At 46.0% G+C, this 23,846-nt stretch overlaps 1 pseudogene; it reads left to right on the forward strand.

The window, feature by feature from the left end:
• Positions 1-20,498: 20,498 nt before the first annotated feature.
• On the forward strand, positions 20,499-22,326 carry LOC128063988 (actin-related protein 2/3 complex subunit 3-like; annotated as a pseudogene).
• Positions 22,327-23,846: the final 1,520 nt, after the last annotated feature.

The following is a 23,846-nucleotide window of genomic DNA, read 5'->3' on the forward strand; positions in this document are numbered from 1 at the left end:
TGCCATTCCTGGGTCCCCTGGCTCTACTTCCATCCCATGCCCCCCCAGACTCTCTTTGAGGCTGAAGACCAAATCTCCCATCATAGGAAGAGACAGGAAAATATTCTTTTAAAATTGGCTGATCGTTGGTGCCCTCTGAATAGACCAGAATGCCTTGTCTCCTATGTGTGCAGGAGGAGAGGGAGGGCCAGGTTACCCGAGCTCAATGATTTCCAGACGGTATCCTGGGGAAGCCCACAGTGCGCTCAAAGAAGTAATCCAGATCTACTTTTTCACATATTTATTTTAAAAAAGTGACTATTTGAATGTATCATAAGCCAAACAAGTCACACTAGAGACTATCAAAATGTTACCTTGTGTTCATCAGTGTTTCAGTACAGGTATCCATTTTGTTGATTTCACCGTCTGTTTGCATATAATCTAATTTTCTTGTAAATATAGCTGATAGGAAAGGTTCCAAGTGGGGGAAGTTGGTCCTGCAAATGCCGTCATCAAACAAAATACACTGACAGAAGTTTCCCTTGGTAATCCACATGTTACTGTCCGACTGTGATGCTGCGTTGTTTGATGGCAAAACGTATCAACACGGCTCACAGTAATTCACATTCCGTTTTGTGGTCTATCTCGTGACTTAACGTTTTTGTGATAAAGGATGTGAACAGTTGTTAGGTGTTGTTAGTGATTGAGCGGCTTTCTGATGACAATTCATTTCAAAATTCTGGATGAGCCTGAGGATGCAAGAAAAAAGGAAACGGTTTCCGTTTGCAGCTCTTCGTCTGTGTGTATCACGGTTATCCTTGGGTCGAAGCCAAACAAAACGTGGGAGTGAACTGGCCTTTCAAGCCTGTGGCTCTCCAGCTCCTGGTTTCAAAATCAGGTCCATTAGGGAGGGCTTCATTGTGTTAACAAATTGATGCCATGATTAGTAAATGTAAATGTACATGTTATCAAATAAAGTTTAGCAAACTAAGTGATTGTTGAGTCTCTTATAGATGCCAGCGGCATGAACTGTTAAATTTGAGGAAAGGGTTCCCCCCACCCTGAACGATACACACTGTCCTGGACTCCCAGCCTGGGGCGTGTGCATGCTAAGTTGCTCCAGTCGTATTTGACTCTTTGCAACCCTATGGACTGTAGCCCTCCAAACTCCTCTGTCCACGGGATTCTCCAGGTAAGATACTAGAGTGGGTTGCCATGCCCTCCTCCAGGGGGTCTTCCCAACCCACGGACTGAACACTCATCTCTTATAGCTCCTGCATTGCAGGCCAGTTCTTTACCACTAGCGCAGCCTGGGGAGCCCCAGCGTGAGCTCTGGTCAAACCTGGGTTCAAGCTGGAAGAATCATCAATTTTCCATGAGACAAAGTCATCAAGATATCTGTCCCCAGACATATAGCCTCTGGAGAGAGCTGCAGGTGGCTATATGACCTGCTACCAATGTGAAAACTGCCCCCCACCCTAGATCCTGGGGTTTCTAGAAGTTTCTAGAACAAGTTACTGGTGGTGTGGATTACCTGAAAGGGCGAGTTTACTTTTAAAAGCAGCTAGAAGATGAAAACCCTCTCTTCCCCTCAGACAGAAATTGAGGGTTTTTTTCAGTGAAAAATCGAGTTAAATTTCCTTCTGCCCAAGCCCCTCCCCTGTTAGGGACCCCTGAACCATGGTGACCACTGTACCAGAGTTACATGATGCCCTGGAGACCAAAGGGAAACTGGTCAGACCCCTGTCAGAGGTTAATTTATTGGGTCCTCACCTCCGCCCCTCTAGGGGGAAAGCCGGATTTGGCCGAGATGTTTAAGTACCTCCCAGGAGCAGTCACTCCCTCCAGTTAGACCCAATCCACCAGGAAAGATTGGTAGTGGGGGGAACGTGACCCGAGGTGGGGGAAGACCCAGGGATGGGGCTCCGTGGGGTACAGGGGAAGTCTCCAAGGAAGCCTCTCAGACTGTCTCTTGGATGTCTCAGAACTGTCTCTGTTCTGTCTGTGGTGTACCCTGGAGCAAGGCCTGGCCAGAGGTGCTCCAGGGCAAGGGGGTGGGGGTGGGGCGATGCTGGGAGGAGCGGCCTGCATACAGCCAGGAGGGACAGAAGGTACAGTTTGGTCATCCACTCGTGACTCTGTTTAGCCAAAATTTATTGGTCATCAGAGGGCTTCCCTGGTGGCTCAGAGGTTAAAGCGTCTGCCTCCAATGTAGGAGACCCTGGTTCGATCCCTGGGTCAGGAAGATCCCTTGGAGAAGGAAATGGCAATCCACTCCAGTATTCTTGCCTGGAGAATCCCATGGACAGAGAAGCCTAGTAGGTTACAGTCCATGGGGTCGCAAAGAGTCGGACACGACTGAGCGACTTCACCTTCAACCTTGAGACAGCCAGGAACAAGACAGACCCCACGGACTGCAGCACACCAGCCTTTCCTGTCCTTCACTATCTCCCAGAATTTGCTTAAACTCGTGTCCATTGAATCAGTGATGCCATCCAATCATCTCATCCTCTGTTGCCCCCTTCTTCTGCCTTCAATCTTTCCCAGCATCAGGGTCTTTTCCAATGAATCGGCTCTTCGCATGAGGTGACTAAAGTATTGGAGCTTCAGCTTCATCAGTCCTTCCAATGAATATTTAGGACTGATTTCCTTTAGGATGGACTGGTTTGATCTCTTTGGTGTCCAAGGGACTCTCAAGAGTCTCCTCCTGCACCACAGTTCAAAACCATCAGTTCTTCAGCACTCAGCCTTCGTTATGGTCCAATTCTCAAATCCGTTCGTGACGACTGGAAAACTGAAACTAACACAATATTATAAATCAATTATGCTCTTTAATTTAAAAAAAAAGAAAGAAAGAAATAGACCAACAAAACAGTGGGACAGAATAATGAGTCCAGAAGTAGAAATTTATTTTGAGTTAGCAGGGGAGAAAGAGGATTCTCTAAGCCTAGCTAGTGTTAGGAAAACTGGACGGCCATTTGGAATAAAGGACTGAAGTTCTTTACTAAAGCAGGGTTCTCTACTTCCTGCTTTGTATGCCATTACCTTTCAGAAGGATCACAGTAGTACATTCAAAAAGAAATCAATAAGTGTTTAGATAAAAAGAGAGGTAATTGTTCTTTAGTCGCTCAGTTGTGTCTGACTCTTTTGAACAACCCCTTGAACTGTAGTCTGCCAGGCTCCTCTATCCGTGGGATTTCCCAGGCAAGAATACTGGAGTGGGTTGCCATTTCCTTCTCTAGGGGATCTTCCCGACCCAGGGGTTAAACCTACAGCTCCTGCATCGTAAGCGGATTCTTTACCGTTGAGCCACCAGGGAAGCCACAATATCTTATTTAAGCCTAATAATAATAATAACGGGGAGGGAGGTGCTTCTATGCTGCTCCCCAGTTTTATAGACGAGGAAACATCATCTAGAGGTCAATAACCAGGCTAAGTTCACTCCACCGGCAAATGACACAGCCCGGGTTTGGAGCCCGGGCTTCCAAGATAGGCTGTTATCCAAGATACCACCCTGCTTCCCCACCTCTTCCATGCATGATTAAAATAAGTGCAAAGCCAAACAGTCATGCGATCTCATCATTCACATGACAACTGGGCAATAATGCAAAAGTTTAGGGGTGCCCAGTGCTGGAGAGAGTTTGGGGGAGCAGGCTACCGGCTATTCCTTGTTTTGTTTTTTTTTTTAAGAAAATGACACGATGCATTCAAAGTGCTGAAAGGGAAAAACCTGCAACTTAGCAGACTCTACCCAAGTGTTCTTAATAGGCATGGAAATCGGTACATCCTCCTAAGAGTGACATGGTTCTGGCCATCAGAGTTTAAAACACGCTCATCAAACTGTGCTGAGGGATGCCAGGACTGCTGATTATAGTGCTTTTGTAAAAGGGAGGTGGAAACTGGAAATAGTCTTCCAAAGATTTAGGTGACACCATAGAAAAGAACACTGTGCAGTTGTCAGGATAAAATGGATCTCTGAGAGCTGATTGTCAGGCCATATTTTTAAAACCTTTTTCTTGAAAGGTAGGTGTATCATACGTGTTCAGCTGGATTCATTTTCACAAATGGAATCCACCTGTGCAGCCTCCTAAATGCCTAAGCCTCCCCCTCCCATCAAACTCTGTTTTGCACTCTGCCCATCCCCCACCCATCCCCTTCCCCATCCACCTTGCGGAGTAAGTTTCATCCAAGCCATATTATTCAGTGAACAAACCGTGCTACCAAAAAAAAAAAAAAAAGATGCCTTAGGATCTCTTTTGTTGAATATTTTATAAGAAGAAATAAACATACATTGTTATGTTAACAAATGCATACAAATATATTTGTTTCAGGAAGGTACAGGTACATACATTTATTTTATAGTGATTGCCCTTAGAATGGGAATGGGTTTTCCCCAGTGCCTCAGCTGGTAATGAAGCCACCAGCAATGTAAGAGACACAGGAGACGTAGGTTCAACTTCTGGGTCGAGAAGATCCCCTGGAGGAGGAAACGGCAACCCACTCCACTATTCTTTCCTGGAAAATTCCATGGGCAGAGGAGCCTGGTGGACTATAGTCCGTAGGATTGAAAGAGTCGGACATGACTGAGTGACTAAGCTTGCATGCTCACCCTTAGAGCTTGGGACTGGGTGGAGGCCAGCTGGAGGCCAGGTGAAGGGTGCAAGGGGGGGCTTCTCAGCTGTCCATACTTTGTTTTGACTGCCGCTTCTTTGTCGGTTTCTAACCGTGCACTCACGTTGGGTGTTTTGTCTGTTTGGCTGCACCTGCAGCTGGAAGGATCTTAGATCCCCAACCAGGGATCAAACCCGTGCCACCTGCAGTGTAAGCAGGAGTCCTAACCACTAGGCTACTGGGGAAGTCCCATATTGGGTGTTTTTTTAAGTAGTCAATATTCAGTCATAAAATGGTGTGAAGTGCTGACATACACTACATGGGGCTGAACCTCAATGCAGGAGACCTCGGTTCAATTCCTGGGTCGGGAAGATCCCCTGGAGAAGGGAAAGTAAGAGAAGCCAGGCGCAAAAGGCCACATATTGTGTGATTCTATTTATATGAAATGTCCAGAACTGGGAAATCTGTGGAGATAGAAATTAGATAATGGTCGTCAGGGCTGCAGGGAGGGTGAACGGGCTCCCCTAAGACTGTCACACTTCTACTGCTTAATGAGTTCAGGGTTTCCTTTTGGGGTGATGAAAATATTCTGGGTCTAGATAGAGGTGGTGGTTGCCCCAAACTGTGATTGCTGCTGCTGCTAAGTCGCTTCAGTCGTGTCCGACTCTTAGCGACCCCATGGACTGCAGCCCCCTAGGCTCCTCTGTCCATGGGATTTTCCAGGCAAGAATACTGGAGTGAGTTGCCATTGCCTTCTCCGAACTGATTACTAAATGCCAATGAACTGGACACTTTAAAATGGTTAATTTTATGTCATGTGAATTTCAATGCTATTTTTAAAAATTGTAGTAAAAAAAGTCTGGATCATGGACCTTTTCAGGGGGAGGTGGTACTATAGAGATTCTCCTTTATACTTTTCCCTATATTAGCACATCCACAAGGGACTTCTTTGGCAGTCCAGTGGTTAAGACTCTGCCCTTCCAATGCAGAGGGCACGGGTTCCCTCCCTGGTCAGGGGAATAAGATCCCATATGCCTCGGGGTGAAGCCCCTCACCCCCTAAAAAAAGCCATGGAGCCAAATGTCCTCATTGGCTGCAGACGCCACATCATCTCTGGCTGCCGAGTAAATGAGCCACGCTGCAGATCTTGGAAGAAAGCTTTTGCTATCTTCTTTCGATGTGTATTTGAGTCTCTTTTTCATCAATGTGTTTTCAGTTGGAAAGTTTTTAAGCTTCCCAAGGGTCAGTTTTTAAAATTCCAGCCTGGGCTCTTCTATTCTTGCAAAACTGGAAAAGCAAGAGGGTTTGCAGAGAGTACAAGTCTGGTCACGCTCAAGTAAAGTAAAGCCGTGGGGCCCCCACCTCAGTGGGAACATTGGTCAATGTGTAGCTAATGTCAGCGATTAAGGCCCACTCTCACGCTCCAGGCTTGTTCTGGGTGTTTCCCCTGTGACTTTCACACTTGATAAGAAATGGGAGTACTTACAGAACGTTCAAGGGCAAATCTCTGAAGCAAAACTTTCCCTCCCACTCTTTTTCCATGATTCCGTACGCCCTTAACTGAAGCATTTCCTATGAGGGCAGGCTGGCTGTTTTTAAAACCGTCAACATGTAGAAATAGGGAGGGAAACATCCAAAATAAACACGCAGAAAACAGAGAGATAGGTCAGTCGTGCAAGAGGCCTGGCTGCAGGACTATTTATCTGATGAATATTAAACTGTGTGATGAGCCTGCGATAATAACAATAGTTCAGTACAGAATGAAGAAACAGAGCAACCAAAATCTGCCAAGAGGGCAGTGTAGGTGGAGTCTCAAACTGGCCTGGGAAAGAGGAATTATGCAAAAGTAGTCTTGGGACAATAGGTAACTGGGGAAAAACCAGCTCACTCCTGATATCAAAATAAATTCCAGACGGATCAAATGTAGAAAATGAAATTGCAAAAGTTGCAGAGGGAAAGTTGGGTGGATCATTGATCATCTCGAAGGGGAGGAAGTTTTCCTTTTTTTTAAATTGTTTTCTTTTAATCTTTTAAATGAAGTACAGTTGACGTACAATGTTGTGTTAATTTCTGCTGTAGAGTAAAGCCATTCAGATGTATATATTCTTTTTTAGTGTTCTTTTCCATCGTGGTTTGTCATAGGATACTGAATATAGTTCTCTGTGCTATACAGTAGGACCTTGTTGTTTATCCAGCCCATAAATAATAGCTTCCATTTTCGAACCCCAACCTCCCACTCCATTCCTCCCCTAGGCCCCTCTTCCTTGGCAATAACAAGTCTGAGTCTGTTTCATAGATAGGTTAATTTGTCATATTTTAGATTCCACGTATAAGTGATATCATATGGTATCTGTCTTTCTCTTCCCAACTTATTTCACTTAGTATGAGCATCTCTAGTTCCATCCATGTTGCTACAGATGGCATTATTTCATCCTTTTTTATGGCTGAGTCATATTCCATTATGTATATCTTCTTGATCCAATCATCTGTCAATGGACATTTAGGTGGCTTCTGTGTCTTGGCTATCGGAAATAGTGCCTCTGTGAACACTGGGGGGCATATATCTCTTAGAATTAGAGTTTTCTCCAGATATATGCCCAGCAGTGGGATTGCTGGGATTGCTGGGTCTTGCGGTAATTGTGTTTTTAGTTTTCTGAGGAACCTCCATACTGCCCTCCACAATGGCTGCACCAGTTTACATTCCCACGAACCATGTAGGAGGGTTCCCTTTTATCCACATCATCTGGAGGGGAGGAAGATTGTCAAAGCTGAGTGGACTTGCAAAGTGCAAAGATCTTACTTAAATGTAGGCAACCCTGAGACCCAGCAAGGGGCTCCAGTCTCCTATAACCCAAAACCATCAAAGAAAGCCTGCTTCTTCACCACTGTGACTAACAGAAAAGTTAAAAGTTTTTACCTGAGGGGAAAAAAAGTAACATGAAGTCAAAAGGAAGTGACAAATTGGGGACAAATAGGGATTTTGTGCCTTCCTTTTCGTGCTTATTAAATGATTAAGAGAAAGAAGAACAGTTGAGACAAATAGGTAAGAACCTCGAATTGGAAGTTTATTGAAAAACAAGCGTCCACAGTAAACGCATAAAAAGAGGCTCAACATCACACTTAAAGAAAGAGTGCGTGCTTGATCAGTCGGGTCGGACTCTTTGTGACCCCATGGACTGTAGCCCACCAGGCTCCTCCTTCCATGGGGTTTCTCAGGCAAGAATACTGGAGTGGGCTGCCATTCCTTCCTCTAGGGGACCTTCCCGACCCAGGGGTGGAACCTGCGCCTCTTGAGTCTCCTGAAGTAGCAGGTGGATTGCTTACCACTGCGCCACCTGGGAAGCCCAGCTAAAGAAACAGTCATGAGATAAGAATGGACTGAGATAAGGATGACCTGAGAGATCAGTGGAATAGAGCTGAGAGTCTAGAAAACAACCGGGACATTCCTTTGTCCACTGATCTGACTGACAAACGTTCAAAAGTTGCGTAATAGCCAGTGCTGGCCAGGATGTGATGAAACAGTGTCACTCACTATTAGTGGGAGTGTGAACTGGTTTAAAGGCCATTTGGCAACAGCTGTCAAATGGTCAAAATGACTTTTGTTTGGGGTCCCAGGGAACCTGCTGCTAGCAGTTTTCTCCTGCAACGTAGTCGCAAATGTATCCCGTGGTAACTCCTTCAGGGGGCTTCCCTGGTGGCTCAGACAGTAAAGAATCCACCTATAATGCAGGAGACCTTTTTTCAATCCCTGGGTCAGGAAGATCCCCTGGAGGAGGGCATGGAAACCCACTCCAGTATTCTTGCCCGGGGAATCCCATGGACATAGGAGCCTGGCGGACTACAGTACAAGGGGTCACAAAGAGTCGGACACAACTGAGCGACTAACATTTTCACTTCCTACAAACTTTTTAGCATCACACTGGGTCATTTTCTCACAGAGTTTCACCTGCCCCGAAACAGCCCGGAACTGAGGCTGGTTCATGCAGGTGAGGAAACTGCAGTGGGTATTAAGGAAGACCTGGTGGAAAGAAGGTTCCAGAACCTGTGTATGAAGCCACAGCGGGGTGTAGACAACTGTGAGTTCCACCAGGGTCACACATTTGCCTACTGGAAAAGTCCTCGTCTTCATGTAGTAGACAATGGCGCTGACCTCGAACACACAGAATCCATCACACCCTCAAAGGGTGGAACCTTGTGGGCAGGAAGTTTATGGAGAAATTCAGGGATGTGGTTGGTTTGACCAAAATGGAAGTGGGGTGGTTCGGCGAGCACACAAAACTGAGCCCCACTGTACTGAGCGATCAGTTTTTTAAAATACAGTAAGTTCCCTATATACAAACCTTCAGGTTGCAAACTTTCAAAGACGTGTGTCCCGTGTATCCCATCAACGTCAGATGTGCGTGAAATTGCGTCTCGCCCTCCATCTCCTATTGCTGATGACCCTTCAGCTCTACCATCTCCCACCTCCCCACCCTCCTCCCGTCAGTAACTTTTCCTGCTTGTTCACTCAAAGCTAGCACCTGTATGCCAGCTGCTGTACTCTATTATTGTACTTTTCAAGGTACTGTGCTGTAAGGTTAAAACTGTTTTCTTTATTTTTGTGCTTTTTCAATGCCTCATTTGTGCAAAAGTATTATAAACCTATTACAGTATAGTACTATACAGTAGATTGTGTTAGTTGGGTACCTGGACTATCTTTGCTGGACATACGAACTCCATCTCAGAATGGAACTTGTTCATATGTAGGGGACTTATGGAGAAGGCAATGGCACCCCACTCTAGTATTCTTGCCTGGAAAATCCCATGGATGGAGGAGCCTGGTGGGCTGCAGTCCATGGGGTTGTGAAGAGTTGGACACAACTCAGCGATTTCACTTTCATGCATTGGAGAAGGAAATGGCAACCCACTCCAGTGTTTTTGCCTGAAGAATCCCGGGGAAGGGGGAGCCTGGTGGGCTGCCGTCTATGGGGTTGCACAGAGTTGGACACAACTGAAGCGACTTAGCAGCAGCAGCAGCAGGGGAATTACTGTATGTGTCCAGAGCCCGGCTGTCATTGTGATTCCTCAGAGAAAGGCAACACTGTACTTAAAAAAAAAAAGTGAAATTACCCCCAAACCACATTTACAGATATTGCTAAGTTAACCAGATTTTTCGGCTGTCATTGGCAGCATTTCCTACCATTTTATGGACAAATATTTGCACTTCTTATAAAGCCTCTTTGTCTTGGAAGGTGTATCCCTGTGGATGCTGGTTAGTTTTTAAACACTTTTGGTCTGGGCAGGTCCGTGCCTGCAGAACTCCACCAACTATTTCCACAAAGCGCATGCCTTGTCACGCTCAACTCTATGACAAGTAAACCTCAGGCACGGCCGTCCTGGAGGAGGTTCCAATCTCTAAGTAATAATTCTATAAGAGCCAGTGAATGTGTAACCACTGACTCGTGATCGTATGCTGTGGGGGACATAAGCTGGGTGCTTACCCGTGACTTTGACATTCAGGCTAAGCATCGTGAACAGCTGAGATTCTTATTGACTCTAAAATGAAAGTGCCCCACTGTTCACCTCCTGAAAATTGACATATGCTTGCTAGATAAAGTGTCGAAAATTGTTACCATACGAGAGTAACAAATAAGTTTTGAAGAAGCAAAATGCATGGTGGAGGCAAGATTAAGCCCTATCAGATAATAAAATGCGTCATCAATGGGTAACCATCCTAACCACTTGGGGCCCACAAGTACCAGATTTTCAGTTTTGAAGAAGGCAGTGTTGCAATTCAGCAGGCAAGATAAGAATCACGTGTCCAAACCTTTCTTTGGAGACTGAAGGGATAAAAGCTAGATTTCTGTGTTCCTTTCACTGAAATCCAGATGGATCCAAAATTGAAAGGCAAACCACGAAGTAATCAAGCACTCCACACACACACAAAAATGGTGAATCAAAGCATGCACTTAAAAGAAAACAAAACCAAACAAAACATGTACTTAGAAGTTGGCAGAATCTTTTTCTAAGCAGAAAAACAGAGCTCAGAAACTATGAGGGGCAAACTTGATACATTTGAATTTTAAAGCTTGGATAAGATCAAAGAATCAAAAAGTCTAAAAAGCTGACTGACAGACTGAATGGGTAGATTGGAAATCATTCCATTGATGTGTTTTTTCTTCCTTCCTCCATTTCCAAAACTTATTCATTGCTGTATTTTTTTTTTTTTTTAGCATTTTCATGGTTGTTAAATGAGCTGGTCTCAACTTGCTTTTCAACAATCTCCCAGCTCTGGTAACAATTTTCTTTGTTGTTGTTGTTAACAATTTGTAAACAGCTGTCAGTTCTAATCTCTGTTATACAGATCCAGAAGGATTCAAAGTGGTGTGGTGGGGGAATTTTTTTTTTTAATTTCTGATCAAATTGTGAAACTCTTGTCATTTCTAATACTGGTAACGCAGATCCAGAAGGAGTCAAAATGGTGCAGTGCGGTGAGTTTTTTCTTTTTTAGTTTCTGAGCAGAATTGTGAAACTCGTCATTTCTTACCACAAATGAGAAACTCACAAGCGAAATACTCTGAACTTGCCAACCTGAAGCCATCTAGAATAGAAAACCACTGTGCTCAAACTTGTTACCCAGGCATTTGTTACCAAGTTCTTAGGTCACAAGGCTGAATAAATCCTTAGCAGATGCTCTTGTCGGTTTTTGGAGCCTGAGGAATGTGAGAGGTGGCAGCTGCTGGATTAAACAATCTCACAGGCACGGGTGTGCTGGTACTGGGCTGTTACGATATGGCTGAAAGTGTTTTATTCAGTGACAGATTTACAAGAGCAATCAGAGATGCAGAAAAAGGAAGGTGGGGGTGGGGAGAAAAGAGAATCACTGTGGCTGCTGCCAATAATATGGTCTTGGCTTCCAACACATTTTATTTTTAGGTTGTGGTGGTTTGGTTTTATTTAATAAGGAACCATATAAAGAAGAAAATGAGAAATGACCCATTAACCCACTGCTGAAATAGCCCCTGTGGACATTTAAAAATAAGGTAAGCACAGTGTTAGACATTCAAGCAGTGCAAAATTGAAAATAGAAAGCAGCCACCCCATCACCCTTCTCCTCTGCCTCCGCTGAAGCCAAAGACCATAACATGTTCTCATTTTTCCTTCAAAAAGAGAAGGAATGTTTATGAATATCCCAGCACATCTCTCTCTCTACGTGTGTGCCTTGTGTACTGGTGTGTATGTTCATGTGTCTAAGTCCATACGTCGTATGTACGTGTGTAAGTGTATGTATATTTTGGTGTGTATGTGTGTATAAATGCATGTGTATTTATGAGTATTCATATGTACATGGCTGGATAAGTACACGTGTATATGTGCTCATATGTGTGTTCAACTGTATGCATTTATGTTGGTGTGATACATGTGTGTGTTTGTGTATATGTGTGTGTGGTAACAGGAGAAGTAGCCAGACAACCACCTTCGTGTACGCTTATATATCACACAGAATCTGTTAAGAAATATTAGCAGTTCCACTCTCCAGATGGACGCAGGATCCATCTACTTTATTTTTTTTTTACATGTACTTATTTGTTTGTTTATTTAGGCTGTGTTGAGTCTTTGTGACTCCAAGGCTCGAGAGCACACAGGCTCAGCAGTCGCAGCACGTGGACTCTCTAGCTGTGGCGCACGGGCTTAGGTGTCCTGGGGCTTTCCAGGTGGCGCTAGTGGTAAAGAACCCGCCTGCCAATGTGAGTGACATTAACATCCCTGCATCGGGAAGATCCCCTGGAGGAGGGCATGGCAACCCACTCCAGTATTCTTGCCTGGAGAATGCCGTGGACAGAGGAGCCTGGCGGGCTACCGTCCATGGGGTCACACAGAGCTGGACACGACTGAAGCGATTTAGCGCACATGCAGACGTAGACTCTTAGTTCCCTTACCAGGAAATGAACTCAAGTCCCCTGCACTGGAAGGTGACTTCTTAACCACTGGACCATCAGGGAAGTCCCTTTAACTTTTTGTTATTATAATTAGAGTGATACCGAGAGTGCCAGTAGTTTCATTGCATGAATGCCTGCTCATTCGCTCAATCATGTCCTACCTTTTGTGACTTCATGGACTGTAGCCCACCAGGCTCCTCTATCCATGGGATTTCCCAGGCAAGAATACTGGAGTGGGTTGCCATTTCTTTCTCCCTAGGGGATCTTCCCAACCCAGGGATGGAACCCAAGTCTCCCGAATTGTCAGGCAGATTCTTTTCTGCTGAGCCACCCGGGAATTAAATGGACATTAGTCCACTGCAAATAACAGAACCACAGTTCAAACTGGCTTACATAAAATAAAATTTTCGTACAAAGGGGCTTTTCAGTTTCCCTGATAGCTCAGTTGGTAAAGAATGCACCTGAAATGCAGGAGACCCTGGTTCAATTCCTGAATTGGGAAGATCTACTGCAGAAGGGATGGGCTACCCACTCCAGTATTCTTGGGCTTCCCTTGTGGCTCAGCTGGTAAAGAATCCACCTGCAACTCGGGAGACCTGGGTTGGGAAGATCCCCCCTGGAGAAGGGAAAGGCTACCCACTTCATTCTGGCCTAGAGAATTGCATGGACTGTATAGTCCATGGGGTCACAAAGAGTTGGACACGACTGAGTGACTTTCACTACAAAGGGATTCTTTTGGCTAACAGAATTCAAGGATAGTCTGACTTCAGGCATGGCAGAGTCAAGGCACTGAGCGATGGTCTCTGTCTCTAGTGTTTTGGGCGTTGGCTGTGTTCACAGCACAGTTGCAGCAACTCTGGGCTTCTGTCCTCCCAGATTCATCCAGGGGCAAGAGGAAAGAGAGACCCCTCTCTGAGTCACTCTAGGAAAACCCCCAGGTTGAGCTGTGCGTGACTCAGTGGGTTGTGTGCTGACCCTGGGACCAGATATAGAGTTCATGTTGTGGGAATAGCGGGGAGGAGATGGAGAGAGGCATGATTTCCTGAGCAACATGAAGGTAGTGGTTCTAAACGGGGTGCTAGCTAGACCAACATCCCATTTGACCACATCATCATCATTATTATACGACCTGTGATTGTGTTTTATATTACTGCTTTAGGATTGTGCAGCATGACGTAGATTCCTAGCAGTTCTGCAAGCCCAGTTCCTTCTTTTGCTGTGCACACCTCTGGAAGACACTTTCCTAGCCTCCTTTGCATTTGTGACCACATGACTGAGTTCTAAGCCACAGGACATGAATGGAAGGGAAGTTAAACCTCCTGCCCATGATTTTCTAAATCTGTTCCTCTTTCAAGCCAGCTGGGACAGAGATGACCCCCAGAACCTCAGAAGCCAAATGGTGAACATGGGGGAGCCAGAAGGTGGAAGGAACTCGGGTTCTTGGAGTTCCTTGAGAACACCTTGAGGAAAATCATCTGCAATGAAGAACAACCGTGGATTTACATGAGCAAGAATGAATTCCTAACATTGTTTGAGTCATTAGACATTTGGGGGTTTGTTTGTTTGTTACAGCAGCTATCGTTGCCCTGACTGACTGATACAACAGGAGAAATGAAGTTTATGGTTTCCCCAGGTGAAGTCTACCTCATAGAAAGATACATATTCCTTTCCCAGCTCTGAACCTACAAGTCACAGGTAGATTCTGGTGTAAAATTCAGATAGTCTCTTTCCAGGGAAGACTGATAGCAAACATCTTCCCCTGTGTATTGACTGCACTGGGTTAAGAGGCTGTATTTATTAGGCTATTTTGCTTTCAGTCTACAAGCTTAGGATTCTGGTTTTTAATTTTTAATTGGATGGTAATTGCTTTGCAGCGTGGTGTTGGTTTCTGCCATACAACAAAGTGAATCAGCCCGTATTTTCCCTCTTTCTTAAGTCCCCTCCCACCCCAGGCTTCTGTTTTTAAAAAGCTGAATTGGCTGCTGGAAATACAATGTGGGCAGAGCAGGGTGGCTTTATCGTCTGTCTGCTGGCACTTTGAGGACGACTGGGCATGTACGTGGTTCTGTCTCTGACTCTTCCTGCATGTCTCTGCCTGTTGGCTTTATCTTTTGAATCTGAGACCAATTTTTGTTTTTCAGGAGAAGCTCCTGGCACATTCTAAGTCCACATTCCCCACATTCTCTCTCTTTTTTTTTTTTCCAAAGAAGAACTGAGGCTGTCTCTCTCTGGTCTTAAGGTCTGAGAGCCCATCCCCTCCTGTACTTCTGTCCTAGCACCTGCAACAACTGTCTGGGTAATGCTGAGTTTCAGCCCATGGCTCTCTGGGCCAGATTCTCTTCCATAAAGAATGTGTGTGATGGCAAATACTAGGAAATGATGATATCAATAAACAGGTACTTATTTTTCTCACATAACACAAAATCTGGAAGAAGGTAGTTTCAGGCATTGCTCCAGTGACATCTGATGTCCCAGGTTCTTGGTCTTTCTGCCTCATAATCCCTCAGAGTGTTGACTTTCACGGTCATGACTGTTGCCTCATGACCACAGGATGGCTGCCACAACTCTGACCATCACATCTACAGTCAAGGTAGGAAGAGTCTTGTTATTGGGGACACAAAGGTTTACCAGAAGCTTCCCAGCTGACTTCTGCTTTCATCTCTTTGGCCATAATGGTGTCACATGACTGTGAGTAGAAGTCAAGAATGCTGGAAAAATGAGTCCCTGACTTTCAGCCTCAAAACCAGAAGTGGGTAGTGAAGAAGGGGGCAGGGAACAATTGTTGGGTTACCAGAGTAACCACTGGAGTCCAGTGTCATGACTGTGATGAATAAGGGAGTGTGAGAGAAGGAAACAGGAGGTCCTGGGAGGGGTAAGGTTGATTCCGCTCTCTGGGGACTAGGATTCACAGCGTGGGGGACAATCCATGGTAAGCTGTGACTCTGAAATCTTCTGTGACAAGGGAGAAATAACAGCAACAACAATAATATTGCAACAGTAATAATTAGAGTCTAACATATGTGCCAGGCACCTGCTCTACAAACACAGCCTCGTTTATTGCTCCAACAAACCCTATTATTATTCCTACGATTGTAGCTTGACTGGGATCACAGATTTACTGTTATTCCTTGCGGTGTGTTCCCCACTCAGCAGCCAGAGGGAATCTTTAAAACTGAAGTTAGATTGTGTCTCTCTCTGTCTCACTCCCAATAAAAGCCAGAATCCTTGGGGCTTCCCTGGTGGTCCAGTGGTTAAGACTCTGCACTTCCAATGCAGGGGACGCAGGTTTGATCTCTGGTTGGGGAACTAAGATCCCACGTGCCACGGCCAAAAGATTTTTTAAAAGCCAGAGACCTTGCCTTGGACCCAAAGCCTCCACCTGCCATCTCTCTGGCCCTATATCCCCCTACTTCTCACTGCCAGCCACACTAGCCTTCTTGCTTTTTTCTCTTGAAAACTCCAGGCATGCTCCTGCCCCAGGGCCTTTGCACTTGTTAAAACCTTCTGCCAAGATTCTTTCCTGATTTCCACAAGACTTGCTCTCTCATCTCTTTTGGGTCTCTGCTGAAATGTCCCTTCCTCTACAAAGTTTCCCTGACCCAGTGCCCCAGCTCTATCAGGCCCCCTTCTTGATTTGTTAGCTAACCGGCACTTACCACCATCTTATCGGCCATAGAGTTTATTCATTTCTTTTGTTTTTTCTCCTTCTCCAAAATGGAGATGGTCCCTGATGGTCCAGTGGCTAAGATTCCATGCTCCCAATGCAGGGGGACCAGGGGTCACAACTAAAAACCCTGCAACAAAGATCCTGTGTGTCGCAACTAAGACCCGATGCAGCTGAATAAACCAATAAAGGCTTCCCTGGTGGCTCAGACGGTAAAGAACCCACCTGCAGTGCAGGAGACCTAGGTTTGATCCCTGGGTCAGGAAGATCCCCTGGAGAAGGGAATGGCTACCCACTCCTGTATTCTTGCCTGGAGAATCCCACGGACAGAGGAGCCTGGCGGGCTATGGTCCATATGGTCGCCAAGAGTTCGACACAACTGAAGCACCTTAGCACACAGAACACACACATATACATACACACACACACACACACATATTTATGGGACAGACTGAAGGCAAGAGGAAAGGGAAGGAGGTGGCAGAGAATGAGATGGTTAGGCAGCATCACCCACTCAATGGACATGAATTTGAGCAAACTCCAGGAGTCAGCAGAGGACAGAGGAGCCTGGCATCCTATAGTCTACGGGGTAGCAAAGAGTCAGACACCGAGCAGCGACTGAACAATGCCACCACCACAACAATAAATCACCACAAACTCAGCAGCTTAAAACAGCACACATTCTTTGTCTTAAGCCCTGGAGGTGAGCAGTCTGTGCAGGTCAGCAGGGCCGTGTTCCTTATGGAGCTCCGGGCAGCAATCACTTTCCTGCCTTTTCTAGTGTACAGGGGCCGCCTGTACTCCTTGGCCCAGGGCCCTTTCTTGCATCACTTGGAACTTGGCTTCTCTCCTCTGACTCTGACCCTCCTGTCTCGCTCTTTTCTTTACAAGGAATCTTCTCGATTCTGTTGGGTATCCACCTGGATAATCTAAGTTCCTCTCTCCATCTCAAGATCCTTAACTTGGTCACATCTGTGAAGTCCTTTGCCACAGGAAGTGACACGCTTGCAGGATCAGCATAGCAATTGGCACTGGGGGACATTACTGAGCCCTCCACAGAGCCTCAGGTTACATCCAGAAACTTGGATGTAACTCGCAGCACTGACATTCAAACTCCCATCTGGCTGACTCCAGAGTCCCGGGCCTGTTTTAGTCGCCAGAACCGTGGGCGGGGACCTGCCACAGCCCCACCCCTGCTCCTGTCCCCACTGTCCCCCCAGCCCCACCCCTACCCAGTCCCCGGGGGTTCAAAGCAAAGCTTCCAAATTCTGGGCCCTGCGTTCCCTCCATTCCCTCCATCCCCACAGCGCCCCACCCCCAGCCAGTGGGCTACCGCTCCTGGAGTGGAACTTGTTTCCTTTGGACCTTGGCCTGTGAACACCCTTCCAGGCCTTTCCCTCGCCCTCAGCCTGGGGACGTGCTCGTTCAGAGCTCAGCTCCAACAGCACCAGGTGGGCGGGTTGGACGGACCAATGGGCCAGACGGCGCCAGATTCCAGAGCGCACGGAGGATTTGCAGATGGGCTGGGGCCTGGGGAAGGGCCCCCTCCCGACCCTGCTGCTCGTCCAAATGCCATGGCCTGCCACGAGGCAGGGAGAACTCCCACAGCCAGCCTCCTCGATTTCACAGAAAGCCCGGGACCACAAACCTCAGACGCCTAACCCTCCTGTTTTTCTAGAAAATTTTCCTCTCCAAGACTGTGGCTGTGATTCTCCACTGTCCTCGAACCTCCAAGTGCCCCCACCGAGTTCAAATTCCCAACTGCTGAGCGCGCATCTTCCTTTGTTAAGAACAGAGGCGAGACAGGCAGAGGTATTATGGGGTAGGGTTTGAGTCGGATTCTGCAGCTCAACTGCCCGACTCCAGGAAAACTTGCCTCTTACCAGCTGTGTGACCCTGAGGAAGACACTTCCCCTCTCTGGGCCTCAGTGTTCTCATCTGCAAGATGGGGATGAAATTATAACCATATCTTTCTCTGAGGATTTTTTCTGCAAATAAAATGAGTCACATTTGCAAATTGCTTAGGACAGGGTCTGGTGTGTTAGCACTATATAAATTTTTGTTTAAAAATAAAATAAAATTAAAATTTGCTTCTTTAGATTCTCAGCCTGAAATTCACCTTTGCCAACATTTACTTGTCTTTCTCTTCTGTTCTTGGAGGAAAAGGCCACACTTCCACCAAAAGCCAGTCCCTTCTCTGCAGTGGGGTCCTGGAAGGTTCCCTCTCATGCTAACCTGTTTAACAATCTCTCTTGCATCAATCATTTCTTGTTTTTTCAGACTCCCTTCCTGACCCCCACCTCCAGCTACCGCCTCTCCTTTTCTTTAAAAAAAAAAAAATCGGGGGCAGGCTTGGAGACATGTGAGATCTTAGCTGCCTGACCAAGAATCAGACCGGCTCCCCTTGAAGCTTAAGTGCAGTGTCTTAACCACTGGACCGCCAGGGAAGTCCTTCCCCTGTTTTAAACACCTTTAAAGAAACACCATCCTTGGGTTTGGACAAATACACTTGTCACTCACTCTTCCAACCCTCTGTATCTGATTCTTGTCCCCAATTCTCAAACGGGGTGACTTTTACCAAAGTGCAGGGGCTTCCGTTGTGTAAAGTCAACAAAACAGCTGCTTTTCTGCCCTTGTCTGGCCATCCTCTCCTTCTCTGAAATCCTCTCCACTCTGTGCTGGTTAAATTCTTACTTTGAAATAATTTCAAGGTTACAGTTGAGGTGCAAACCGGGACTAAGAACTGCATCCCTGTAATTTTCTGCCATGTATAAATCATCATTCCCTCTCTCTCTCTTTCTCCGCAGCCCTCCCTTTTTCTTCCTGTTAGGAGATTTGTCCCTCCCCTCAAAATGATATATTGAAGTCTTGAAGTCATAATCCCCAGTCGCTCAGAATGTGAACTTATTTGGAAAGAGTGGTTGCAGACAGAATCAGTTGAGTGGAAGTTTTGCTGGAGTAGAACGGACTCCCAATCCCATGTGACTGGTGTCCTGTAAGAAGACAGTCACGTGAATCAAGCCTGAGGCCCACGTGACAGAGGGAGAAATGGGAGTTGTGCGGCTGTAAGCCAAAGAAGGCATGGCACCCACTCCAGTACTCTTGCCTGGAGAATCCCATGGGTGGAGGAGCCGGGAAGGCTGCAGTCCATGGGGTCGCTAAGAATCGGATACGACTGAGCGACTTCTTTCACTTTTCACTTTCATGCATTGGAGAAGGAAATGGCAACCCACTCCAGTGTTCTTGCCTGGAGGATCCCAGGGACGGGGGAGCCTGGTGGGCTGCCGTCTCTGGGGTCGCACAGAGTCGGACACAACTGAAGCGACTTAGCAGCAGTAGCAGCAGCAGCAAGCCAAAGAAAGCCAAGGCTTGTCAGCAAACCGCCGGAAGCAGACTTCCCTGGTGGTCTAGTGGTTAAGAGTCTGCCTTCCAATGCAAGGGCTGCAGGTTCAGTCCTTGGCTGGGGAACTAAGATCCACTTGCCGGCAGCATGCTTGTTAAGTCACTTCAGTCATGTCTGACTCTTTAGACTGTAGCCCGCCAAGCTCCTCTGTCCGTGGGGTTCTCCAGGCAAGAATCCTGGAGGGGGTTGCCATGCTCTCCTCCAGGGGATCTTCCCGATCCAGAATTTGAACTGGTGTCACCGCAACTAGAGAACCCCTGGAGTGCCCCAGCTCGAGAAATCCTATGCGCCTTGACGAAGGCCCAGTGCAGCCTAAATAAATAATAAAATAAAAGTATGTAAATTAAAAAATCACCAAAAGCTAGGAAGAGGCAAGGAGGCAAGAATGACTTCCCCTAGAAGCTGCAGAAGCATGGCCTTATTGAGTTCAGACTTTCGGCCTCAGAAAAGTGAATGAATATATTTTTATTGTTTTAAGCTATCCTGATTGTGGCATTTTGATATGGCAGCCCTAGGAAACTGACACACTGCATCCCCCATCCTTTTCTCTCTCTCTTTTTTTCAGAACCTTTTGAGAATAAGTTGCATACGTCATGCTTCTTTACCTCTCAGTCTGTCAGTGTTCCTTCTCTAAAAATAAGAGGGACTTTTTCTCACAGAACCATGGGAGTTATCAAAAATCAAGAAATTCAGGACTTCCCTGGTGCTCCAGTGGTAAATATTTCACACTCCCAATGCTGGGGCTACAAGTCTGATCCTTGGTCCAGGAGCTAAGAGCTCACATGCCACCTGGCAAAGACTAAAAATAAATGAAATAAAAGAGAGTAAGACCTAAATTAAAAACTATTTTTTTGACCAGACCAGAACCACCGAGCTCTAACCAGATTCTCTTTGTCAAGGTTGAGATCCGGGCGCTTCCAAGATGCCAGCTTACTACTCTTCCTTCATGGACCCTGACACCAAACTCACTGGAGACATGGCACTGTTGCCCATCAGAAGTCAGTTCAAAGGACCTGCCCCAAGAGAGACAAAAGAGACAGATACTGTGAATGAAGCTATTACTTTAAGGCCAATGTCTTCTTCAAAAACTATGAAATTAAGAATGAAGCCGATAGGACCTTGATATACATAACTCTACATTTCTGAGTGTCTGAAGCAACTCCAAAAGTGCACTTCTAAAAGCCAAGGTGAGAAAGAAATGTATACACTGGGAATCACTAATTTTCCCATTCCCAGAGAGCCTGGTTTTCCACTTAATGCCGTTTACACCAAACCTGCAAACAAACACGAAGATGAAGTGATGAGGGCCTGCTTACAACGGCTGAGGCAAGAGGCTGGACTGAGACTTTGTGAGAAAGTTTTTGACTCTCAGAATGATAAACCCAGCAAGTGGTGGACTTGCTTTGTGAAGGGACAATTCATGAACAGAGTCTTTCAGGACCTGGACAATATAGGCAGCCTTGGGCAGCCACTGTCTCCACAGCTGTGGGCAGTATTTGCAGCAAGATGTATGCAGTTCTTTGCCTTTATTTCCTAAAGTTTTATACAGAGGAGAGAAGAGTGTGTGTCTTTATTTGAAGAGCTCTTTATCAAGAATTTGGGGTGGGATGGGTGGGGAAGAATGAGTTGTTGACTGGTGATTTGAAATGTCTGCAGTATTAAGCTGATACTTAATAATGATAAAGAAAAAAAAACACTTTTAAAAAATTCAGGAAGTTCAACATTAGCACCGCACGCTTATCCAATCCAAAGTCCATATTCAGTCTCGTCAATCGTCCTAGTCATATCCTCTCCAGCAACTGTGTTTTCCCAGCCTGGGATGTCATGGGAGACCGGAAGTTGCACCGAGTCGTCTTTCTCACCTCCTTCACCGTGGAGCCCCTTCCCATCTTTCCTGGATGTTTGTGACCCCGACACTTTGAAGAGGGCAGGCCTCTTTTGTGTAATGACTTTGCATGTGGGTTTGTCTGGTGTCTCCCTGTGATCAGATGCATTTGGGGCAGGAATTCCCCGGAAGTGATTCCCTGGACATGTCCTCCTTGGTCTGTCACTGCAAGGGCACCTGATTTCAGTATATTCTACCCCTGGGGATGTTTGCTTTGATTACTGGATTACAGTCGCATCTGCTAGGTTGCTCTGGCATGGATCGTTTTCTCTTTGTAACTCTTCCCTTGGCTTTAAACACACACACCTTGCTTTGTTATGTAAGCAGTACATCTTGAGGATTTTAGTACATTGATTCCTAGAGAGGGAATTTTGCCACCCCAGCAAAGAGAACTCTCTCCTGCTTTTCTTTTACATGTGTGTGTCTCCCATTATATGGATGTACCATGATTTGCTAAACAGTCTATAGATGGATGGTGGGGGTGGTGGTTTAGTCTTTAAGTCAACTCTTGTGACTCCAAGAATTGTAACCCACCAGGCTTCTCTGTCCCTGGAATTCTCCAGGCAAGAATACGGGAGTGGGTTGCCCTGCGCGTCTCCAGGGGCTCTTCCCAACCCAGGGATCAAACCTGGGTCTTCTGCATTGCAAACAGAATTTTTTTACCGACTAAGCCACGAGGGAAGCCCCTATAAACGGATATTTGGGCCAGTTCCAGTCTTTTGCTATTCCTTTCTTTGTTCTTCAAATATATACTCTTGGGGTTCTCCCTTCTGGCACGATCCTTAATCCTTTCTCTCATTTTCTCCTCTTCTGCCTGACATATCCACCATTTTCTCTCCTTTCTCCACACTCTCTCCCTAGATGATCTCACCCTGCTCCTCAGCTTAAAATTCCTCCCATGTGCCAATGACTTCTAAATTTACATCCCCGCCCCATCTCTTCCCTGCAGTCCAGGCTTGTATGTCTAACTCTGTTTGGATGTCTGCTAGGCATATCAAATTTAAGAACCACCCCCCCAAACAGAATTCCTGACCTCATAGCTCATTTCTCCCTAGAGTTTCCCCATCGTAGTGAATAGACCCACCAATATTCTAAACATTTGAGCGAAAGAGAGAGTCATTTAAATTTTTTTTTAACTGAGGTACAATTCATGTAATATAAAATTAACCATTTTAAGCAGGAATGAAGTGTGGAAGTGTTAGTAGCTCAGTCATGTCCGACTCTTTGCAACCCCATGGACTGTAGTCCGCCAGGCTCCTCTGTCCATGGGATTCTCCAGGCAATAATAGTGGAGTGGATTGCCATTCCCTTCTCCAGGGGATCTTCCCGACCCAAGGATCGAACCTGGGTCCCCTATGTTGCAGGCGAATACTTTATCATCTGAGCCACCAGAGAAGCCCTTTCACTTTCACTGTTGAGCATGTGTGACTTTTATTTATTTTTAAAATACTTTCATTTATTTATTTATTTTTTGGCTATGCTGAGTCTTTGTTGCTGCAAGGACTTTTCTCTAGTCACAGCGAGCAGGGAGTGTTCTCCATGTGGTGTGTGGGTTTCTCATTGCAGCTGCTGCTCTTGTTGCAGAGCAGGGGCGGTGGGGCTCCGTAGCTGCAGTTCTGGGCTCCAGAGCACAGGCCTAGTGGTTGTGGTGCGTGGACTTAGTTGCCTTGAAGCATGTGGGATCCACCCGGACCAGGGATCAAACCTGCTTCTCCTGCACTGGCAGGAGGACTCGTCACCACTGAGCTACTAGGGAAGCCTTAAAAGTGACCATTCTAAAGTGCACATGAGTGGCGTTTAGCACCATCACAACGTTGTGCAAACATCACTTCTATCTAGTCCAAGAATTGTCATCACCCCCAAAGGAAATCTGATACTGATTCACTCCTCATTCCCCCCTCCCTCAATCCCTGGCACCTGCTAATCAATTTTATATCTCTACAGCTGTACTTACTTTGGAGAATTTTTTTTTTTTTACTGCATGGCATGCAGGATCTTCTCTGACCAAGGACTGAACCCATGACCCCACATTAGGAGCACAGAGTCTTAACCACGGGAACCCAGGGAAGTCCTGGAGACTTTATATAAGTGGAATCATATACATGTGGTGTTTTGTGTCTGGCTTCTTTGACTTAGCATACTGTCTTCAAGGCTTATCAATGTTAAAGCATGTATCACAATTCCACTCCTTCCTTTGGCTGAATAATATTCCATTCTATGGCTATACCATACACAACATTGTAAATAAACGTATTTGAATTTTTTAAAAAGTGGTTAAAAAAAATTAAATGACAGATGCCGGGCTTAGAATGTTGTCTGGCACACAGCATACCCTATGTAAGTTACGGTGATGACACCTTTTAAAAGCAATACTGTTGTTGTGGT

This window comes from Budorcas taxicolor, chromosome 18, assembly GCF_023091745.1.
Source record: "Budorcas taxicolor isolate Tak-1 chromosome 18, Takin1.1, whole genome shotgun sequence".
Lineage (NCBI taxonomy): Eukaryota > Metazoa > Chordata > Mammalia > Artiodactyla > Bovidae > Budorcas > Budorcas taxicolor.